The sequence below is a fragment of the Manis pentadactyla genome, chromosome 14, assembly GCF_030020395.1.
Source record: "Manis pentadactyla isolate mManPen7 chromosome 14, mManPen7.hap1, whole genome shotgun sequence".
NCBI lineage: Eukaryota > Metazoa > Chordata > Mammalia > Pholidota > Manidae > Manis > Manis pentadactyla.
In genome coordinates, this window is record NC_080032.1 from 83,695,188 (window position 1) to 83,717,399 (window position 22,212).

The following is a 22,212-nucleotide window of genomic DNA, read 5'->3' on the forward strand; positions in this document are numbered from 1 at the left end:
AAATGACTGAGAGAAGGGGAAACCCCTGTCTCTCATCTCCAGCTCTCTCCCCAGACTGGGCTCAATAAAGGCAATAGGGAGAATTTTAGCCACAGCATTTGACCTGTTTTTTCTCTCTCTCTTTTTATTTTTGCTTTTTTTGAAAGTGATCCAGTATGACTGAATGTGTGTAAATGTACCTATGATGCAAATAACTATTTGTCAAGATGTATTTGATTATCCCTGTAGTTATTAAAAATCTATTCAGTATCTTCTAAGTAAGAGAAAAGAGGAATCATTTTTTATTTAATTTTATTTTGTGCTGATAAGCACTCAGCAATTACTATAGGCAAAGAGTGGGCGAACCATTGGGAAAAAAGATGAACAGGACTCCACCCCTGGTCTCAGACATTGCACTTGAGGGGGTTATGCATGAATAAGACTAAAACCCAATATCACTGTGTTGAGTTTCGTAATAGTGTAGGAAGGGAGATTCATTCTGCTTAAGTCCTTGGAGAATGTCGCACCAAGAAAGCAACCTTTGAATCAGGCCTTGCACAACAAGCAGGACTTTACTACAACCAAAAGGTAGGTGTGTGCATGTGTGTGTATAAATGTATGGAGTGGGGGTGTGAAAAATTTTATACCAATGGAGCAAAAGACCAGCAGGTCTGAAAAGAAAATTGTGTGTAAGGAAAAGCTCACAGCTAAGATTTTACTCCTCGTGTTGCTAGGAGCTTGGATAAATAAGGGGAATCAACAAGGACTGGAAAGGGAAGGCTGTCTGGGGCCAGGCTGTGAGGGAGCCGGGCACCCCACAAAGGTGGAACCCCATGCAGAGCAAAGGTAACATGACGATTTCCTGGCAGGGGGGTGGCATGTTTAGCTCCCAACCCTGGTGGAGCGCATGGGGTGGAAGCCGGGCGAGCCGAGCTCCTGAAGGCACCTATTAGGTCTTATTCTATCTCTATTTATACACCACACTCAGCGTAATATCTATGATTTTGTCTTCAGCTTTATCACTTTCTTTTCTTGCAAAAGCACTGCCCTATATATATACCCCTCTCACGCCCATAAAAGCCATCCTGCATTATTGAATATTTTGTCAGCTTTACAGTCATTTTTCATTCCCTTCATTTTCTCCATGAAGACCCCCACTTAGTTCAGTACATGTAGCCATACACGTCGCTGCTTAGTGCAGCCAGCCATGCCGCTCAGAACCCTTGCTCCTGCCTATAGGAGACACAGAAAGCACAAGTGGCAGATGGATGATGAAGGGAAATAATGGGCAAAACCTTTCCACTTTACTTCTTCTGTGGCATCCTCTTGAAAACTTTCCACTCTCAGCAGCGGTGCTCCTAGTAATACAGGGACTCCTGATCTTTCATCTCCCAAGCAATATGCATCCAACATCAAATAAATTCAGATCCCACTCGAGCTTCTCTGGGCTACATCAAAAGGCAGAACAGGAAAAACTCCATGCTAATATCCTAGTTGGGAAGGGAGATTGTCAGGAAAACAGGTAATAAGCAGTAAATATAAGGGAATTATGTATCATGTTAGAGGGCAATAAATGCTATGAAAAAAAAAAGAGAGAGATTGAGCAGATAGAAAGTACCTGGACGTTACAATTAAGTATGGTGGTCAACCTGCTCAACATCATTAATTATAAAGGAAATTAAAATTAAAGTCACCATGAGGTACCACTTCGTGTCTGCTGGGTGGGCTCAAATGAAAATGACTGATTAGGGCAAATAGTGGTCAGGAAACAAGCTCTCACATATTGCTGGGGAAACGTAAAAGGGATCAACCACGTTAGAAAATTGTTTCAGGTGATGATAACAACTTAGGGATTAGGGTAGTAGTGGTGAAAATCAAAAGTCAAAATGTATTTTTAGGAAACAGCCAACAAGATTTATGGTAGATTAAATGTATTATGCAAGAGAAAGAAGAGTCTATGACAATCTAGGATTTGGGGCCTAAAAATCCGGAACAATGGGGTTGGTAATCATTACTAGATGGGAAGGATTTCAAGAAGTGTAGGTGGGAATAATGGGAATTTTAAGTTCAGTGCTGGACATATTTAACCTGAAATGCATTTTTTACATCAATAGGAAGTTTAATTTAGACAACTGCATGTGAGTTGGGAGTTTGGAGAAGTCCAAGTGGAAGACACAAATACTGAGGCTGACACTATCCAGATGGTATTTAAAGCCAAGAGACTAGATGAGATCGTCTGAGACACAGAGATGCAGAGGGTAATTTAGAGGCCAGCAGTCCACGGATCAGCTCTGGAGGTGGTACCACATTCAGAAGTAAGGGACGTGAGGAGGTGACTGAGACAAGGTGTCCAGTGAGACAAAAGGAAACCAAATGAGAATAAACGCAAAGGAAGGAAGGGTTTCAAGGAGGAAGGAAAATCGACCTGAACTGCATGAGCTGAAAGGTCAAGATGAGACAGAATTAACCACTGGATTTGAAAATGAGATCCTCAGTAACAGTCACCTTCACAGGGTGGTGAAAACAGAAGCCTGCCCAGAGAGCCTTTAAGAAAGGACTGAAGTTTTTCTATGAAAGGGGAATTTAGAAATGAGGTGGTAGTGGAAGGATAATGTGAGGTCAAGGGAGTGATTTTACAAGATCTTACAGCGTGTCTGTATGCTAATCGCGATGATTCAGTAAAGTATAAGACAAGTAACGCGGCCTGGCATCTGAGTGAGTCACAGGGAGGAAGGAGGGAAGAGGGCGTACGTGCAGAGGTGGGAGAGCCAGGACACACGGGGAAGAGCCCAGGAAGGTCCTATTCAGATGGCTGATATTTGTCAGAAGAACAGAAGGCTGTATCATCATCTAAGAGCAATATGCATTGGACACTGAAGAAGAGAAGAAAAGGTGTAGATGGTTGTCTGAGAGTAAGAGGGCGTGAATAGAGCAGGTGTTATGGTTGCACCAAGGGCCCACTTAAAGTCTCTGTCATGAATTGAAAGTGGGACCACCAAAGGAAAGGCAGTGACTGGAGCTCAGTGACAATTCCCACCGCAGAGCAAAGCAATGATATAAACACCGTCTGGGATGGGACAGTGGTGTTCAATCTTTACACATGTTCTATTTTAAGATAAGGTGCAAATCCATGTTCTATATTTTCCAACACTATGTCAAACTCTCACCAGACAAATGACTTGAAACAATCTCAAGCTCTGGAGTGTGCCGCAACTACCGCCTAGGAGGGTGCATCAGTAAAACAGCAGAAAGTCATCACGTAAGTGACGGGCCGACAGTGGGAGGAGCCAGATGAATCAGGGCCCCGCAGAGGAAAACAGTGAATGGGCTAAGCAGAAAACCAAGACACCTCACAAAGCTTAGTCTGGACACACAGTGAAACGGCCATGGTGGTCGTGGATGAATGGACAATGACAACTTATGGCCATAGCCTTCTACATGACGGCAGCACAGAGCACCCAGATAAGGGTGCTATGTGGACTCTAAAGGCCAGACTTCCAATAGCATTGGGAAATAACTTTTTTTAAACTTAGAATAGCATGGAAGTAACTTAGCTGATGTCCCAGGATAACGAGTATGGTTCTCAGATCCTGAGGACGCTGACAAGGAATGTAGGCTAAAAAAGTAAACACAATCAACTTTGTCACTCAACCATCACTATGAAATGTATTGTCCTCATTCCCTGAGTAAGATGGGTTTTTTTCGGCTTAAAATACATTTGCTCTATTAAGTTTCATGACGGCTTCTTCTGGAATTTAAAAGAAGTATTCCAAAGTAATCTATGTGCCATAAAAAGTTATAAACCTTTAATATACCTGATCCGGATACCAGGTGACTTCCTGGTAACATCAAGCATGACCAGATCCATTCCACATGCCTTCGGACATACAGTGGTCTATTCCAGTATTCTGTTGGCGTCTCTAACCTGCTCCCAATACATTTTGCGATGAGATACAAATATAAACACAAAGGCAAAGAACCTCATTACATTACTCCTTTCTCATGTGTGTGTGGAAAGAGATGTTTGTCTGACAATTTCTGTGTATTGTCAGATATCTACTCTTTTGGTGAGGAAACTGCTAGAAGTAGATGAACTTGATGCTAAACAACAGTAAAGCTGAAAACAGATATGAAAAGAGATCCCTGAGATAAACACAGCCACCGGCCTGAGTGAAGAGATGCGTTAGTCTCTCCCCCATTGCTCCATTTCTACCACGTTGTCACTGATGGTCACCTTCATTGGTCAGGCTTCAGGTTCATCCCCTTACGGATCTCAAAATTTGGCCTATTTCCAAGTCCTAGAGTTGTAACCTATGATTTGTGTTGCTATGAGGGGAATGATGAGAAGACATGGACAGATGGAGATGGATGGACAGATGGGTTGATGCATGTACACATTAGGAAAGCTGGTCAGCCTCTACTGGAGGAAAAAAAGCCTTCAAATCACCCTTCCAGTGGGAGCTCTACCGCCTCATACAGTGAGCAAATGGCATATCATTTTTTTGGTCTTTAGGCAAGTCAGATCTTCCATGTCCCCAACCCCAGTCAAAGTTCTCCAAGAACAAGTAGACCACATGACTGTAAAATATGCAATTAAAATAACCCCAAACCTCAAGATGCCCTGAGAGAATGTAAGGAAAAACCAATTCCAAATAAATTCTTATAAAGAGAGTTTAGTGATGTTTCTTCTTGTTGTACAGGGAAACCACATTAGAAGACATGAGAAATAGAGAACTATAAAAAATAGACCCAATGGCATTAATTCTGCCAATCAAAATTAAACTGGCTATTTTCCTGATTTATGTCACTATTTATGGCAAACCAACGTGCTTAGTCCAGCTTAAATCTGCAAGAGCCATAAAGGAAACCGAGTGCATTTTCAAGCTATGGTCCTCCTGGGGTATAACATTAACCACTCATAGAAGAACATGGAATAATCAGCCGTCACAGTTTAATTCCCTCTATCTCTACTGTACACACATTTCAATGGGGTGATTATTCTAATCATAATGCCCAACAACAAATCAGTTCATTTTGGAATTTATTGCCAACAAAGGACTCAATCCAATACCACATTCTTAAATCACTGTTTGCATGGGGTAATATATGTTCACATTCAGTCTTAGTGCATGTAAAACAGTAGTAAGATGATACGATGGAAAGGCACAGAATGGGCCAAGTTCCAAATATGAATTCTCATTTGGATTCCCTTTAAGGAACACAGTAGAGATGCAACCTGAGCTCTTTTGTAATAAATAAGAAGCTGAGCTTGAGGTTTTAAATTAACAATGGTATGGATAAAATAACAAATTCGAAACCACCACTATATTCCTTCTGCAATTATTCTAAAGAAAAGCTCACATATCTTAACTCCTCGACCCAATTCCAGGCAGTACCTCCTAAATTTCAGATATCTACCCTTTGGGTCTGGTACCTATGCTAACCCTCCAACCACTTTATAGGAAAGTTAAAAAAAAAAGGGAGTCTTGGTCTGTATCTCTCTCTTATATTCGTATCTTCCCCTGACTGGCTGTGGCGCAGCCCATTGCTTCACAGCTGCCCCTGAGTATGTGAGCCACGCTCCTGCCACAGAGCACCGGCGACTTCCCTTTACCCAGAACGCTCTCTCTTCCACTATCTAAGTGGCTTGCATCTACACTTCTCTCTGGACTTGGCACCACGTGTCATCTTACTTGAGAGCTCTATCAATGTCTACACTGCATTTATCAGCATTAATTCTAAAACACATACAATGTTGTTGAATAATTATTCCCCTCTACGATAATCAAAGTCCACAAAACCAAAACATCTGTTCACTCTTCTAATAGTGTTCTAATGACTAAATGGTACCAGGCATTCAACAAATAATATGTGAATATAAAGGAAGAAGAAGAAAGACCAGAAAGAGTCGCTGCCCTCCCTTTACTGGTCAAAGTGGATCTGGTATAACTGGAGAATCGATTCCATGTATGTGTTTTCTCACCCAATACAGGATATTCATTCTGGTAGCAGACTTCCCATCTTCTCACAATTCAAGAGCATGGTTGGGAGTTAAAAGACAAATTTAACCAAAAATGTACTTACTGCATACAGTGAGCACGTTACTGGAAAAATTTCTAGGTCAACAGAGTTGTGCTTATTTCATTTTGCTAACAATTTGCATATATCTCATTAGTTGTTCTTTTAAACACAGAATAATGCTCATAAAAGCAAGACCTCAGTTTTCCTGAGTTCACCTCCTACTGTGAGATAAACAGTGTCAGAGCCCTTAAGATCACTGCCTTTGTAACTAATCATTGCCTATGAAAAACAGATTGTCTGAAGTAACAATTGACGCAGGAAATGACCTGCCTCAAGAGGTTACTAAGTAGTGGAATGAAAGCCTGATTCCCACCGCCCTTCCAGTGCATAAAAAGGAGAAAGGCCAGGCCACAAAAACACGAGATAGAAGCCAAACCTCCGTCTCCAACCTCTCTCTGAAAGAACAAAATGTAGAGTATAAATTACCTCCAAGGATTGCCTGAGGCATTAGTTAATGTTTGCAAAGAATTTTCAGGATGAAATTTACTGTAGAAGAGCTAACTCTTACTTTTTCAATAACTGGAATGCTTTTTGGGGGCTATTATTTAAAATTCTTTAAGAAAGACTCTAACAAAAAAATCCCCTTAACAGCCTTGCAAAGGGAAATTTCATTCATTCATCACGTCAACAAAGACGCTCTAGGGGGGCCAGGACTTGCCCTGTATGAGTCCACTGCCGTCATGAAGGTCCTTGTTTAACACGCCCCAATGAGATGACAGCCCATGGGACACAGCCCTCTCCTCGATTTGATGTGGGAATCAAGGAAACCACCTGCTGAAACCCCAGTCCACTGCTCCCTGACAGTGGCGCCTGCAGGCCAATTACAATACAGCAGACGTGCTAAGCCATAAGCTAAGGCCAGATGCAAATAATTCATATCCATCCTCCACATTTCATGATGAAATTGAGTTTGGTTTTCTGTAAATCAATGTATTTCCAAGTGTTTCCTTTACCGCCAGCATTAGCATGACCTGGGAATATGCTAGAAATGCAAATTCTCAGGCCTCATGTCTGATCTATAGAATCCAAAATTTGAGGTGGAGCTAATGCTCTGGGCTATAACAAGCCTCCGAGGTGAGTCTGACACATTGCTTTGTAAGTTATGTACAGTTTACATTAAAAACAAAAGGTCTGGCTATCAAAATGCAATTGGACAGAAAAATTGACATATTTCTAATTTATTTATTTGGTTAGTCAATGTATATTAAGTTCCTGTCCTGTGATAAACACTGCCCTGGAGGCCAGAGACCCAGCAGTGAACAAAACAGATATAACCTGATCTCATGGAGTTTACATTCTAGTTGAAGCAGGCAGAAAAGGAAAATAAGCAAATTATACGGTATTTCAGAAAATGACTAAGTGTTGTGGAAAAAAATAAAGTTTCTCTGTGAAAGGAAGTTGGAAGTTAAGAAGGGGCATGTATGCATTTTAATAAGCAGGCACAGTCTGCATTACTGAAAAGGTAGAGTCTGAGCTTGAAATTGGCAGGTCTGAGTTTACTAGAGAATGGTTTTTTACATCATTTTTTAAAGTTCCATTTATGTATCAATCTTCAGAGATATTTATGTCAGGGTTCCTTTTAAGTAAGTATATTAAGCACAAAAATTTTCAGAAATACACATTGTATTTTTGTATTTAAATCTTAGTTTCAAATTTATTCCTCATCTTACTCTATTTGTATACTTTTAACTTTCTTTTTGTGCTTAAAATTATGTCATTTAACCATTATATTAAATCAAATGTTTATTAAAAATTTGACAAACACAGAAAAAAATAATTCATATATGTTAATTTTGGGCTTTTGATCCAATTCTCCTAGAGTTGCTAGACACAGATAAAATAATGTTATAGCTCAGGTGGTCGTGGTCTTTAACCCCTGAGGCCTTTTAAATATACTTATTAAAAAGAATTAAAAGATGAACAAAGTTTTGTAGTTAGAAGTGATGGTTCACGTTAGAACCAGACCCCCAGGGAGTGTTACTGGGTTGTTAGGGACTAAATTGTATACCTTTGTATTTGAAGTCCCAGTGTGACTGTACTGGGAGACGGAGCTTAAAGAGGGTAATAAGGTTAAATGAGGTCCTAAGCATAGGAACCAAATGCAGTAGGGCTGATGTCCGTATAAGTGGGGGAAGAGACACCAGAGTGCCCTCCTGGTCTGCACAGTAAGAAGGGGGTGGTCTGCATGCCAGAAAGAGACATCTCACCAGACACCAACTCTCCCAGCACCTTGATCTTGGACTTCCAGCCTCCAGAACCGTGAGAAAATAAATTTCTGTTGTTTAAACGACCCCATCTGTGGTATTCTGTCAAGGCTGCCCTAGTAGATTAATGCATGAGTATAAGCATCTTCTTTTACATGAAGAGAGTTCATTTGCATTTTGAGAAGCCCTCCCTGCAGGCTGGCTGAGCGATGCAGGCTCCCAAGGCCCTCAAGACCATCAGAAGAGAGGTGACTAAATCCCACACGTCCACTCTGGTCTCTCCCCGAAGAATCCTGACAGCCCACACGACTATCCTGTAGTATTGCAGGATAGCAGGCATGAAGAGCAGCCACCAGTGGAAGGATGGGAGATAGGAATAAGATAAAATATAACTTAGGCACAAGTGGTGATCACCATGTTTGTATTAAATAGTGATTAATAAGGTAAGGGAGGACAGAATTCATCACACTGATTCATTTATGTTAATCATTAAATCCATCATTTTTTGGACATCATTGGTCATTTTTGATACATTTATATGAACTAGGTGCTATGTTAGATGCTGATGGTTCAGTGGTGCACAAAAAGAAGACATAAGATAAAAAAAAATATATATATATATATATTAAATAATATACATACAAACAGATTATACTACCAAGACATATGCAGTGAAGAAAAAAGTAGTCTAAGAGCACACAGTGGGTTCCTGCTTCGGTCATAGAGGCTTTCCTAAGGAAAAGACATCTGAGCTGGGCATGGACCATTCCAGGCAGACATGAGCAAGTTCTCGGGCAGATGGAGGAGAGAAAGCCCTGGGTCAGGTAAGACTGAAGAGCCAGGCTGGGGCAGATCAGGCAGTGACCAGATTACTCAAGAAATACAAGACACAGAGCAAGACGGTGAGTAAAAACACGGGAATGCAATCAGCAAAATCCAGACTGTAAGAAAATCTAGAGGGATAAATGATCAGTTTCTCCAACAAATGTATTGCAAGGAAAAAGAGAGGAAGGGGAACGTATAACTAAAAGGGATTTAAGTAACATACTGATCAATTATAAATATGTGGACCTTGTTTAGATCCTGATTTCAATAAATACACTATAAAAACTATAAGTAAGCCAAAGCAGGGAAGATGAGCTGGGTATGGGATGCGGGAAATGGACTAAATTGTTTTAGATGTGGTAGTGATATTAAAGTTATTTTTTAAAGGAATCATAATCTAGAGAACGTGCTAAAATATTTACAAATGACTTGAACATCTGAAATTTGCTTCAAAATAATTCAGTGGAATATTGTCTATCAACTATACTGAATATTGTCTATCAACTTGAAAAAACAAACAAAATAATTCAGCATATGGGAAAAGCAGAACATGAGTAGGAGAGCAGATGAAACAAGATAGGCTGTGAGTTGATAATTCTTGAAGTTGAGTATTGGATACCTAGAGGTTTATAATGCTGTTCTCTCTTTTTTGTGTGTGTACATTTGAAATTGAGCATAACGAAAATTTTCAAAAGAAAAAGAAAAACACTAGAGGAAAGGAGCATTTGAGCTGGAAATGCTCTAGAAAGAATCAGGACTATGCATTTTTTCAAAACAGTGTCTCCTTTCATCCACGTCTAGCATGCTTAGAAAATTCACGTCACCACCTATATTCAGTGCTTTTGAAGTCTGATCAGTACTGCTCTAAACTTTCTCAATACTATGTGAAGTATTGACACAGCACTGGGAAGTTTTGCAAATTTCAGCAGAGAGACTCTATCTGGAATCACTCCAAAAGCGAATTACATTTTAGGGGGTCTATTTGAGCTACTTGTAATCAGCAACTCAAGGAGTTTTTTTTAACTGATTGACTATAAATTACATTTCAAATGAATCGTCTTATTTATTTCTGCTAAAATTTCAGAAACTAAGTGATCAGCTTAGTATGTCTGCCCTGCCAAGTCTCTTTTTTTTAAAAAACAAAAGCCATTCTCTACCATAAATTCTGCTAAGGGGAGGAAAGCCATCTTTCCAATAAAATAGAATGCACAGCGAAAATAAGCCAGGGATTAAGCTAAAACAATTTAGGCATGCATTTCATTGGGTAATCAGGCAAGAGTAAAGGAATTCCTAAGAATGTATGAATAGGAAAGGGAAGATGATTGTGTGGGCAACCAGCATCCACCAACTTTAATTAAATTGTGTGGCCCTTTAAATCCAAATTGTCATTTTAATCGGGAAACTTTTTTTAAATTCCAAAATGCATGACAAATGAATATTCATATTTGAACTGTTTATAGTTCATAATGCATGAGCAAAACTGAAAGCCTCTGTGATGACTGCCCCTGTAATGTTCACCATGTAACTTATTCACTATGTAAGAATTTGTTCTCCATGTAAGAACTTGTTCGTTAAGCTTCAAAAGATTGGAGACTGACGAAAATTAGGCTTGGGGTGGATTAATGAGTGTGCATTGAGCATTGACCCCCCTATACAGAATTTTATTGTTGTCAACAACCATTTGATCAATAAATATGAGAGATGCCCTCACACACACACAAAAAAAAAATATATATATATATATACACACTTCCAATTGTAAAATAAATAAGTAACCGGGATGTAATGTATAGCATAAGGAATATAGTCAAAATATTGTAACAACTTGGTATGGTGATAGCTGGTACCTAGAATTATCATGTATATAAATGTTGAATCACTGTGTTGTACACCTGAAACTAATGTAATACTGTGTGTCAACTACCCTTCAATAAAAAAATAAAAATAAATAAAAAATTCCAAAATGCATGAGGTTCAAAAAGACACTAGAACTCTGTTCTTTGGTCCTTGAAGACTCTTTTCAGGGAAGAAATAACAGGAGCTCAAAATACTTGTACTTCAGCATGGGAATATACCTGTGATGGGTACAAATGAAGATTTAAAAACAAAACAAAGACAAAAACACACACACACAAAAAACCCCACAAAAACAACCAGCAATTTTGTCCTCTATCAAAATGTTCCTACTTAAAACCAAAAGATCCCTCTGATTAATTTACTTAAAAACCCCATGTTTCTCTAAAGACGCAGTTGGTCTGTTGCATAAAACTTGCCTCTTTGGGGAAGGACATTGTCTGGCTTTGTCAAGGACTCTAGTCATGACATCCAACACCTTTGCAACCAGCGTGTGGCACCTCAGCCTGCCCCAGCTCCTGTTCTGCCCATCAGATTTTGGCGCTCTGACCTGCTTGTCAAGGCTGTGCCTATTTTTGCCCTCAACATTCCCGAGTTGGCGTGATGCTTCCAACGGCCTCTAGGCCTTCCCTATAGGTCCATTCAGGCATCACCTGCTCTCTGCTCTTGAACGTGCTAGCACCTCATTCCCTTGCCAATTACCTCCTGCAGGACCAACCAAAGAAAGTTACTATCAGTACTTCTCTTCCCAACAGAACCAGACTTCCACTTAAACTGATTCGATGGTCAGAGCCTGCCCTCTATCTGCTTATACTTACACTCCAATGGTGATAACCACACACACATTCACACTCAGATCACATGGCTGAATTATGTGTCACCAATGCCAAGTGTCAGTGGAGTTCAGAAATGAGAGATGAATGAAGGGAGGAATAAGGGAAGGACTGACAATCATAGCTCTCAGGTTCAAGTGGAGTCATGGCAGGTGCCAGTAGCTACTAAGCAGGCATCAAGCCCAAAAGCACAGCCTGTGGTGCTTGAAAAGCACAGGGAACAAATGATACAAGTGGGCAGCAGAGCTCACGTAAGGGCACTGGCGTAAAACCAAGGTTGGGCTGATCTGGAATGGGGCCGAAGCCCCGGCTCACGGGCCTGGCAGGAGGAAACCACAGGCGATTTCCAGTCAGCTGATGGGATGGGGGGTGGTCCTCCTCAGGAAGCTGTCCCCCCAGGAGGGCACAGGAGTCTCTGGAACCCACGCGAGCAGAGCAGAAGGACCAGACAAGAGCTGAGGCTCTCCCGTGAGAGTATGCCAGGGTTTTGACTCAACAGAAGCCCCAAGGCACATGGCTGCAGCACCTGGGAACAGAGAAGGCAAGACTGTTTTGAAAGAGACACCAGTAGACTTTTTGGCTGGAATCCATGGAGTTCAAGATCTTCCAGCTCATAAAATAGAAAGACCCACTCGAGCGAGTTCAAGTAAAGATGAGGTTGCTTTGAGAATAGAGGAGTCCCACAGACACCAAGAACAGGAAATAAATAGTGACCCTACACCTTGGAAATGAGCCTGGGTGCCCACCCAGATGCAAGGCAGCACCCTCCTAGGTACTTCACTCCGTGTACTAGATTTGTCGCCTCTGCCCATGGGCTGGCTGATGGTGCTGCTCATGCTTGTTCAGGACTGAGACTGGACAGTGGCCGTCGGGGCTGCCCCAGCCCCTTTCCTCTTGTCTTCACATACCTGTCACCTCAGTCTTCCAGCCAATTGTCTTACTCTGATGTTTCCAGTTTTTGGAGCATCACATGATTAGTTCAGCTCATCTTCTGCCATCAAGACTCACGGGTCACTGACCTGCAACTCCTCCTGATCCTTCAGGTCCCAACACAGATGTCACTTCCTCTGCAAACCTCCCGTGCAAAACATATGCTTGGTTCATTTCTTACCTATAATTTCGTTCTTCTCTATAAAGCATCCAATAAATTTGTTTTAACTTACTGTATCTTTCCTCCCATTTTGTTCTCTCAGTTTCAACAAACACATACAGATTGCACACTGTGCCCCAGGCCCGTGTTTCCAGGCTCCCAGCCAGACTCCTGTTCACTGAGTAACGCGCACATTAGCCATCACGCTAACACCACCAGAAGCGGGCACGATGCTTTCTGGTTTACAAAGCACTTTGATGGGAGAGTCACCTGACACCACTGAAACCCCTTCACTCGTCAGGGGAGGAAATGGCCTAAAGAGGTTGTTGTGATTCTCTCAAGGTCACAACAAGTTCACACCAGAGTCCCATGTGACCCTAGGTTGCCCAGTCCCAAATCCAACCCTGTGCCGCATGACGTGGCCTCTCATTCCCGCTTCTTTAGTGTGCAGAATGGACAGGGAATATGTTGTGTCAAATATTGCCTCTGTAGAAGCACCTGTGGGGGTCCCAGGCCGATCAGCAGCACATGCAGCCCAGGTGAACCTGAGCTTCCATGTGACTAAATCCGGGTCAGCATGAGGTTCCAGTGAGCGGGCAGGCTTCCCTGGGCACAGCCCACAGATGTGTACACCGCTGGAAGTTTCTGCTAGACTAGTACACAGCCAGAAATAAAATACAAAGTCAAAAACTTTACAGAGTGGTCACTGGAGCCTGGCCTTTCTGCCATGATGGAAACCACTCCTGCCAGTACGTTCCCATTTATGAAGAAAAGGATTTGTTCCCTCAACTTTCATCGGTTTCTCAGCAACTGAAAATACAAAGGAAATGTTAACAGCGAGGATTATGCAGTTTTCTCCAAGAGGTAAAAAGCCAGTTGTTAGACTGGCTCAATATTTCCAACTGGAAACGCAGAGGCACTTTCTGTCCACTCCAAGAGGTCCCTCCTCAGACACCAGCCCTGAGGCGACATAGAAAACACCTCTCCTCTCCTCCCTACTCACAGTACTGCCCCCTCACCAGGGTCTGGGGTAAATCAAACAAATAAATAAGTACTTCACCCAACTACTGTATCATTTCAGTTTTGAAAACCAAACTAGGAAACGAGATGATCTCTTCTACACCCGTGACTACCATCCTACGACTAAAGTACTAACTATACGAGTATCAGGCAGCGCACACACCTCAGAGGCTGTTGTCACAGCTGTGGTTCCAGGAAGGGGGTGGCGGGCATAAAAACCAGAAACGCTTAGATGTCTTGTTAAATACAGGCTCCCAGGCCCAAGCCCACATGCAAATCAGAATTTCTGGCAGTGAAGCCGAGAAACTTAGACTCTTAACATGCTTCCTGAGGTGCCTGTGAGTTTACTCTGGTTTTGGAAGCGTTACTTAAGCCCGTGGACTCTCAGGTCCTGCCCCAGACCTACTGAATCACAGACTCTCAGGGTGGGCCCCAGAAACCTGTGTTTTATCAAGTCTTCCAGCTGGCTGTGATGCCCAGGGGAGTTTGAGAATCACTGACTTAAGCAAAAGAATATTTAAATTTCCATGAAAAAACATATACTGACACCCTCCTAAGTCTCTGGCTTTGTTGCTGCAGAGAAAAATGAGCAGCTCATTTTTTACTATATTAATTTTTAAATGCATATTTCTTCAAACATGTATTGAGAATTTCCTCTGTGCTAAGCACAGAGATTTTCTCCCAACCATTTAAAAAATGTAACAACAATTTTGGGGGCCTTACGAAAACAGGTGGGAGCAGAAGAACTGTCTGGGGGTGCTGGTTCACTCTTAAGTAAAGCCAGAAGGTGGTTGACAAACAAATCTGAAGGTCTGCATCTCTGTGATGTCATCAGTAGAAATTGAAAAGTCAGGAGAAAGAGTGTTTGGGAAAGAAAAATGTTGAATTCTGTCTTCAATAGCCTTTTCTGTCATTTCTTATTCTGCTGTCTCCTAAAAAGTAACCCATGCCTTTTCTTACACTTCTCTATGGCAGAAACAGATCTGTCCATTGGAGTACATCTATTTTATCTTCTCATACACACCACATCTCATGAAAATAACATGGTGCTGACAGAAGATCTTTATGTTCTTTTCCTATGGGCCCAATTTTATCCATTTATGTAGATATGGAAGCCACGTTTTTCAATATTATAAAGGCAGAATATCTTCAGTCAGGCACACACTACATTCCTTCTGCCCTTCAAGTACTAGGAGTGGGCACTGACTACCTTTTGGACAACATTTTGTTTGCCTCGAAAACTGCCAGCTTGTGTTGTCTACTGCAGGCTCCAATCCTTTAGAGAATCGTAATTAACTCAGGCTTTTTCTTTGTTTGTTTTTTAATCTCACATCCCCACAGTTAAGGGCTAAGTATCCAGTTTCTAAAAATTAATATTCACAGGACTATCAAAGGCACTCGTCTGACAGAACAAGTGACACATCAATCTATGATACCAGGTCCCAAATTGAAGCCCACTGAGTGCAATGAATCAGAATCTCCGGGCACGGCTCCCAGAATCAGTACTGTTTACACGCTCCCCTAGAGTCCTTGACGCCCAGCCAGACTCGGGAACATTCTCCAGCCGCTGTGGCTAGAAAGGGAACCAGACAGCCCAGTGGGGCTCCGGCCAGGATATGCGAGCGGACGACGGTACTCACGGAGTGTCACAGCACCACACTGCCGGGTCACAGAGCAAATATTTTCAGATGAAACTCAAAGTCTAAGTTACTTATCACAACAAAAATAGAAATGAAGCCCAAACCTCCCACCACTCAGAAAGAGCTGGGCAGAGGTATGAGTTGGCAGATGAGAGAACAACCGAACCGGAGGGTGCCCGAGGCTGCTGAGCGAATGGTGCCCACCCCACCTGGCCCTGAAGGCGGCCTGCCCAGCCTTCCAACTCTGGGCCAGCCGAGCACCCCAGAGCTTGCTGTAGACAATCACCGCAGCCCTCAACCGCATGCCCCACCTTTGCCCATTCTCACACACCCTCATTCTCATCTACTTAGTTTCGGATTACTGGCTCTAGACCCACTCCCACAGCCGCCTGAACCTCCTCCCACTGCCAAGGGCATCCGGGCTTTCTGTCCGTCAATCTCACTGCATTGCATTTGCCTCTACTTACTTCCCTGGCTTGTGGTGAAAACTTCCGTTCTAGCATTTGCTCCCATTGAAGTTCCTGCTGGCGCAGGAGGGATGTGGGACTTTGGACATATGAGAGCTAAACTTTCTTAATTAGAAAAAAAAAGTGACTTATTAGCTACCTATTGAAGAACTGCATGCAAAACATAGAGAAATGTCTAAGATTAACATAAACATGCTGTTACACAAAAGCGGCTGAGGCTCTTCAGACTTGCAAGGTGGGAGAGCTGCATGGGACACATTTGGGGAGTAGCAGGGACCCAGACTGACAAAAGCCGAAGGTGAGACAGTTTGGGTCACCCTGGGGTGGGGGGGAGGGCTCACCAACTCCCTGGGGAGTTTACATTTTATTTTATGTGAAATTATACTTAAATTAACTAGAAAGTCATGTTTCTCACCCCACTGCATAAGTTCAAGACTTTCAAGGAAATCTACAAGCATACAAACTTCTGTAGATACTATATTTTAGACAGAAAGCTAGATAAGGGATGGGACATGAAATTTTAAATTAATATCAAAATTCTGATTGCAGCATGCAATACCAGGTGGGTGACGGTCCTTCAGAAGACAGAGTGACAAGTCTCACTTAGTACCACAGACATCATCATGCTTTCATTCCACAACATACAGAGGATTTAGTTGGAGCCAGTTGGCTCCATTGTCTCAATCAGCCAAAGCCAATAAGTGTGCTAAGAAATCTTGGGCGTCCATCAGTGTAACTGCTGTTCCAAGGAAGGTAAGAAAAACTGGGCAATATACAGGTTTGTCATTAGCATCGAACTTACTGATATCATTTATCAACAGGTGGGGCTCCTCTTGACCTCCAAGACGTGCATTCCCTCCCAGCACATGCCCGCCCCATGCCCACCACTCACCTCAGCACCTCCAACTAGAGCCGCTCTCGCAGAGCCGACTCACGCTGTACAGGCACCGGGCAGAACCCCCCACCCACTCACTCAGGGACCGGATTCTGGTTGTGCTTCAAAAAGAAAGCAACCTGATCGAAGTAATTCACAATCTGGTATAAATAGCTACTACATTTAAACAATTAGGAAGTGAAAGTTCACAGTGAGTGTGATGTCAGGGAAACCTTTCTCTGAAAGAGGGTAAGACTTCAGTTGAGCCTTTATGAATGGGTGAAATTTATGGGCAGGAATCAAAATGGAATATCCATGGGTGAAGCAAACAATGTGTGTGTGTCCCAAAATTTTGAGATGTCCTTTTCCAGTATTTAATGATAGTGACATTATTCAATATGCATGGAACCTGTATTGATATATAAATACGAGAAGAAAAAAATGCTTGAAAAAAAACAAAAGTTCGTAGGTTGCTTATACTTCAGTGTAATTTAGCTTAACCTGGATAATACCAAGGTCGAGTTGACTTTGAAGATAATTTAGCCTGAAGGAGCCTATATAGTATGGAATTAGACAAATAATTTATAAGATTATAATATGCATAAGAAACTAGCAGGAACTCAGTAAGGTATATCACAACAAGGGAATGGAGGACAAGAGGGAAAAGCCAGGCAACATAGCAGAAGCAAGGAGCTTTTAGGAAAAAAATCAACAAGAAATCACCAATGGCTTGGGTGGCTCAAAGACTTTTAAAAATGGCAACACCTACCAAACTGTATAATCTTAAAAAAAAAAAGAGTAAATTCCTAGAAATGTAAAACCAACCAAGACTGAACCATGAAAGAACAGAAAATCTAGAGAGACCAATAATGAGTAATGAGACTGAATCAGTAATCAAAAATCTCCCAACAAAGAAAATCCCAGATTGGATGACTTCATGGTGAATTCTACCAAACATTTAAAGAATTAATAACAATTATATTCAAATTCTTCCAAAAACTTTAAGATGAGAGAATACGCCCAAATTCATTTTACAAGGCGAGCATTATCCTGATGCCAAAACCAAATTAGGACATTACAAGGAAAGAAAACTATGGGCCGGTTCATCTCTGATGAACACAGATGAAAAAATCTTCAACAAAAGACTAGGGAACTGAATTCAAAGCACATTGGAAGGCGGTGGCTACACCATGGTCAAGTAGAATGCATCCCTAGGATGCAAGGATGGGTCAACATATACAAATTACAAAGAGTGATATACCGTACTAACAGAAGGAAGGACAAAGTTCAGATGACCATCTCAGTAGATGCAGAAAAAACATTTGACAAAATTCAGCATCCCTTCATGATAAAAACTCTCAGCAAATTAGATGTGGTAGGAACGTACCTCAACATAGGGGAGGCCATATATGGCAAGCCCACAGCTAACACCATGCAGCAATCCCAGCTCTGGTTATTAATCGGAAGGAAATGAAATCAGGATCTTGAAGAGAGATCTGCACCCCCATGATCACTGCAGCATTATTCACAAGAGCCAAGGTATGGAAGCAACCTAAGTGTCATCAGTTAATAAATGAGTAAAGAAGATATAGATGTGGATACAGATAATAGTCATAGACACAGATATACCTAAAGGAGGCTATGCTGAGGGAAATAAGCCAAAGAAAGACAAACACTGTATGATCTAAATTACATGTAGAATCAAAAAAAGAAAAAATTCAAACTCATAGAAACAGAGAATAGAATGGAGGTTACTAGGAGGTCAGCAGAAGGTGAAATGGGGAGATGTTGGTCAAAAGATACAAATTTTCAGTTATAAGGTGAATAAATTCTGGATATTTCATGTACGGCATGGTGACTATAGTTAATAATATTGTATCATGAAATTTGCTAAGAGAGTAGATCTCAAGTGTTTACACCATGGAAGAAAAGGTGAAATATGTAAGGTGATGGGTATGTTAATTAGCTTGATTGTGGTAATCATCTCAGTGTACACATGTATCAAATCATGTTGTACTATTTAAATATATATACAATTTTATTTGTCAGTTATACCTCAATAAAGCTGGGGGAAAAAACATCTGCTGTAGGTCTACTCCAGGTTCAACACTGTGCAAAGGAAGGCATGGCCCCAGCCCTCAAGGACCTCACCTAAAAGTGAATAAGAGCCATTAGCAAAGAAACAATAATAATATTAGTGTGATAAGACAGAAATACACATAAGATGTTGGGGCATCAGACATAACAAACAGAGGGATAAGAAAGTTCAGGGAAGAAATCCTACGAGCAATATAGAAGCAACAGTAGCTAAGAATAAAGAAAAGAGCATTCCAGAAAAAGGAGGAAACTCATGGAAAAGCTTTGAGCCAAATGGAACTTGGTATATTTGGGGAACTGAGAGTAATTTAGGATGGATAGTGCCCAACATTAAAGAGGAAGGGCATGGGAGGTGTCAAGAGATGAGGCTGAAAAAAACGAGTAAGGGCCAGATCACAACTGTATGCCTTGCCAAGGAGTATTAGTCCCCACCTTGAAGATTAGAGGAAACCATTTACTATTTTAAGATAATTATTAAGATCAAGTGCCAGCAGTGTAGAGAATGGATCTGAAAAGGTACAAAACTCTGAGCAGGGAGACAGTTAAGATGCTATTTGCAGTAACCCAGGTGAGAAGCCATGAGGACCTTAACCAGGGTAGTGGCGGTGGGGATGGAGATAAGCTGTCAAATTCTGGAGAAATTGAATGAACAGAACCTCAGGCTCTGGTGAATGGCTTGCCTGCGACAGGTGCGTTTGAAGCAGTAGACAAAATAACTGACCTGCACAATTAGTAAGATAATTGAACCCTGGGGGGCTTCTACAGCCAGAAGGAAGCTGTTCAGAAATTGCACTCACTCCTTACAGTTCGCTAATGCATTAGCTGCTTTTCACTTTCCTTCCAATCAAAATACAATGACTCTTTTATCCTCTAACTTTTAATTAGAGTTTTCTACACAACTTGATAGTAGACACATTTACAATTCAATGTCATGTTATTCAATTGATCAGCACACTCTATTCACTACAGGTTGGAAAAGTTACTGATCAAAGACACGAAAGTGCTGACAGCCTACAATTGGCCACTTGAGATAAAACAGAAATGTGAAAGATCTAAGGGTTCTTGTCATTAGCATATCTTGAATAATGATCCCTGATTAATGATTTCCTGTGTAACTGACAGGTCAACTTATCAAAATTAAGAAGTCAAGTTCCAAAAGGCATCCAAACTTTTGGGAACATAAACTATTTCTGTCATGTTATTTGCTCTTTTTTGGAAGGGTTCATGGAGCTGATTGTCAGGGTGTCCCATTCGTAGGCAGTGTGATTAATTACCAGCTCAACGTGACCTCAGGGGGTCAGAAGGAAGATGCTGGACTAGCGTTATCTCTTACTGGGCCAAGGTAGAATCTTTCCTGCTTGGTTGAAAGTCCTAATATTAATATAGAAATTAGGATGTTATAGCAGACAGGTTTCAAGCTTACAGCCAGAATATACTGGGTGGCCAAGTGTAAATCACTGAACCTGTCTAGGACGAACTTCACTCACTTGCAAATTCAGGAACCATTCGCCCATCGGACCCACCATCCAAGTGTTCTGTGAGGTCACAAAATAGGCAATAATTGGAAAAGCACTTTACAGTTGCAAAATTTTTAGTTGTCCACAAATTGTCGTAAGTACTATTACCATTATTATTATCTCAACCCCTATCAGTTAAGTAATGTGGTGGAAGGGATTATTCTAGAAGCTACTATTATAAATGCATTTGAGATGGACCTGAAAGAAAGATTAACTGAGCGGTAGGGGGAGCACCTCTGCCCTCTCACATCAGCATCCCATAATTTTTTTCTCCTCCTTAGTTTAGTTAAAGCCAAAGAAAGAAACTTTTGGGAAAGACTGACAAATGAATGACTGGGTACTTCCTCTTAGCTAAATTTATAAAAAGAGATACTCCAAAAGAGAAGGGAACTCAGAAGATACTATTTGAAACAAGGAAATGTAACAGAAAATGTCAACAAGTTACACATGGAACACAAATCAGATTTTTGAATACCCGGGTTTTAGTAAAGCAGCAACTAAAGGAATAGGAAGCTGGAAAAAGCATCCATCATCTGGAAACTGCTTTAATGATTATAGAGCAATTTACTCTCACTACTTTAAAAGAAGATATAATTATTCCCAAAACAAAGTGCAAAGACACTACTAAAAGTTGTGTGAAATTCATAAATCCTATAAAAGAGGTCAAGCATCAGAGGAGACTATTAGAAGCAGAACTGACATCCAGAATGAAGAACCTGTGATAATAAAAACATAACAGGACAAGTGAAAGTACATGGAAGTTACACAATGACAAAGAAAGAAGTATACAAAAGCCAGGGAACAACAGGGTATCCCATTTGAGGATATCAGTGTACCAAGGTCATAAAAATGCGAGCAAAGCAGAAACCTTACCGAGGGAGTGAATTATTTTATGGACTGTTCAAGATACTGAATTCCACCACAGATATTTTGAAGAAATATGAAAAGCCAGTTTGGGAAAAGTCTTCCCTGAAATATACCTGGACACCTATTTGTCACATTTTTAAAGTCTGAAACACATGCACAAAAGAATATGAGGTCTTGGGAAGCAAGGAATGGAAAAAGATGAAAATGTGATTAATAGAGATAGATTTTGATTGCACTCTATGGATTGTATGGCCTGAGTACAGACACTCAGACAGGTATATGAGATACCATGGGTCAAATTTCCACCAGTGCCCTCTTCTAGAGAGTATTATTACTTTTATAATGGGTGTATGTGTGGACTTGGAAGCTAAAGGCAGGAAATGAATGCCATGAGGTATTAACTTTGCCATGAGATTCACCAAAGAAAGGGAAGAATTTCTTTTTCAGGTCACCAGATGGAAAGAAGCCACCACGTTACCTCCTTGGCAGCTAACATGGCACAGTGTGGGGAACAGTAAGTTGGAGATCAAAGGAGCTTCCTTACTGATGACAGGACATATGATGGATACCATTGGGTGGTGGGTGGAAAGCAGCCTGGCATGGCAGATGGCACTTGTTCTTGCCCATCTGTATCTTCTAATTATGCATCTTAGTTTTTTAGAGACTGGCAGCCTCAGAACAGGCTCCATCCTACTGTAAAGGTAAGAACGTCCTGATGCTCAGACTCAAGGCACAAGGCAGCTCCAAGGGAAATCAACCCAACATGAAGGGAACAAGAGGCATAATAAAAGAACAGAATCCAGAAAAATTCATTTTTCTCTTTGAAGTCAAAAAATAGCTTTTGAAAGTGATAGAAAGCCTCGA

At 41.3% G+C, this 22,212-nt stretch overlaps 1 long non-coding RNA gene across 1 annotated transcript in view; it reads right to left on the reverse strand.

The window, feature by feature from the left end:
- LOC118914588 (uncharacterized) overlaps positions 1-22,212 on the reverse strand; it is a 154,547-nt gene that overhangs the window by 24,236 nt on the left and 108,099 nt on the right. The gene's annotated exons all lie outside the window — the stretch shown is intronic.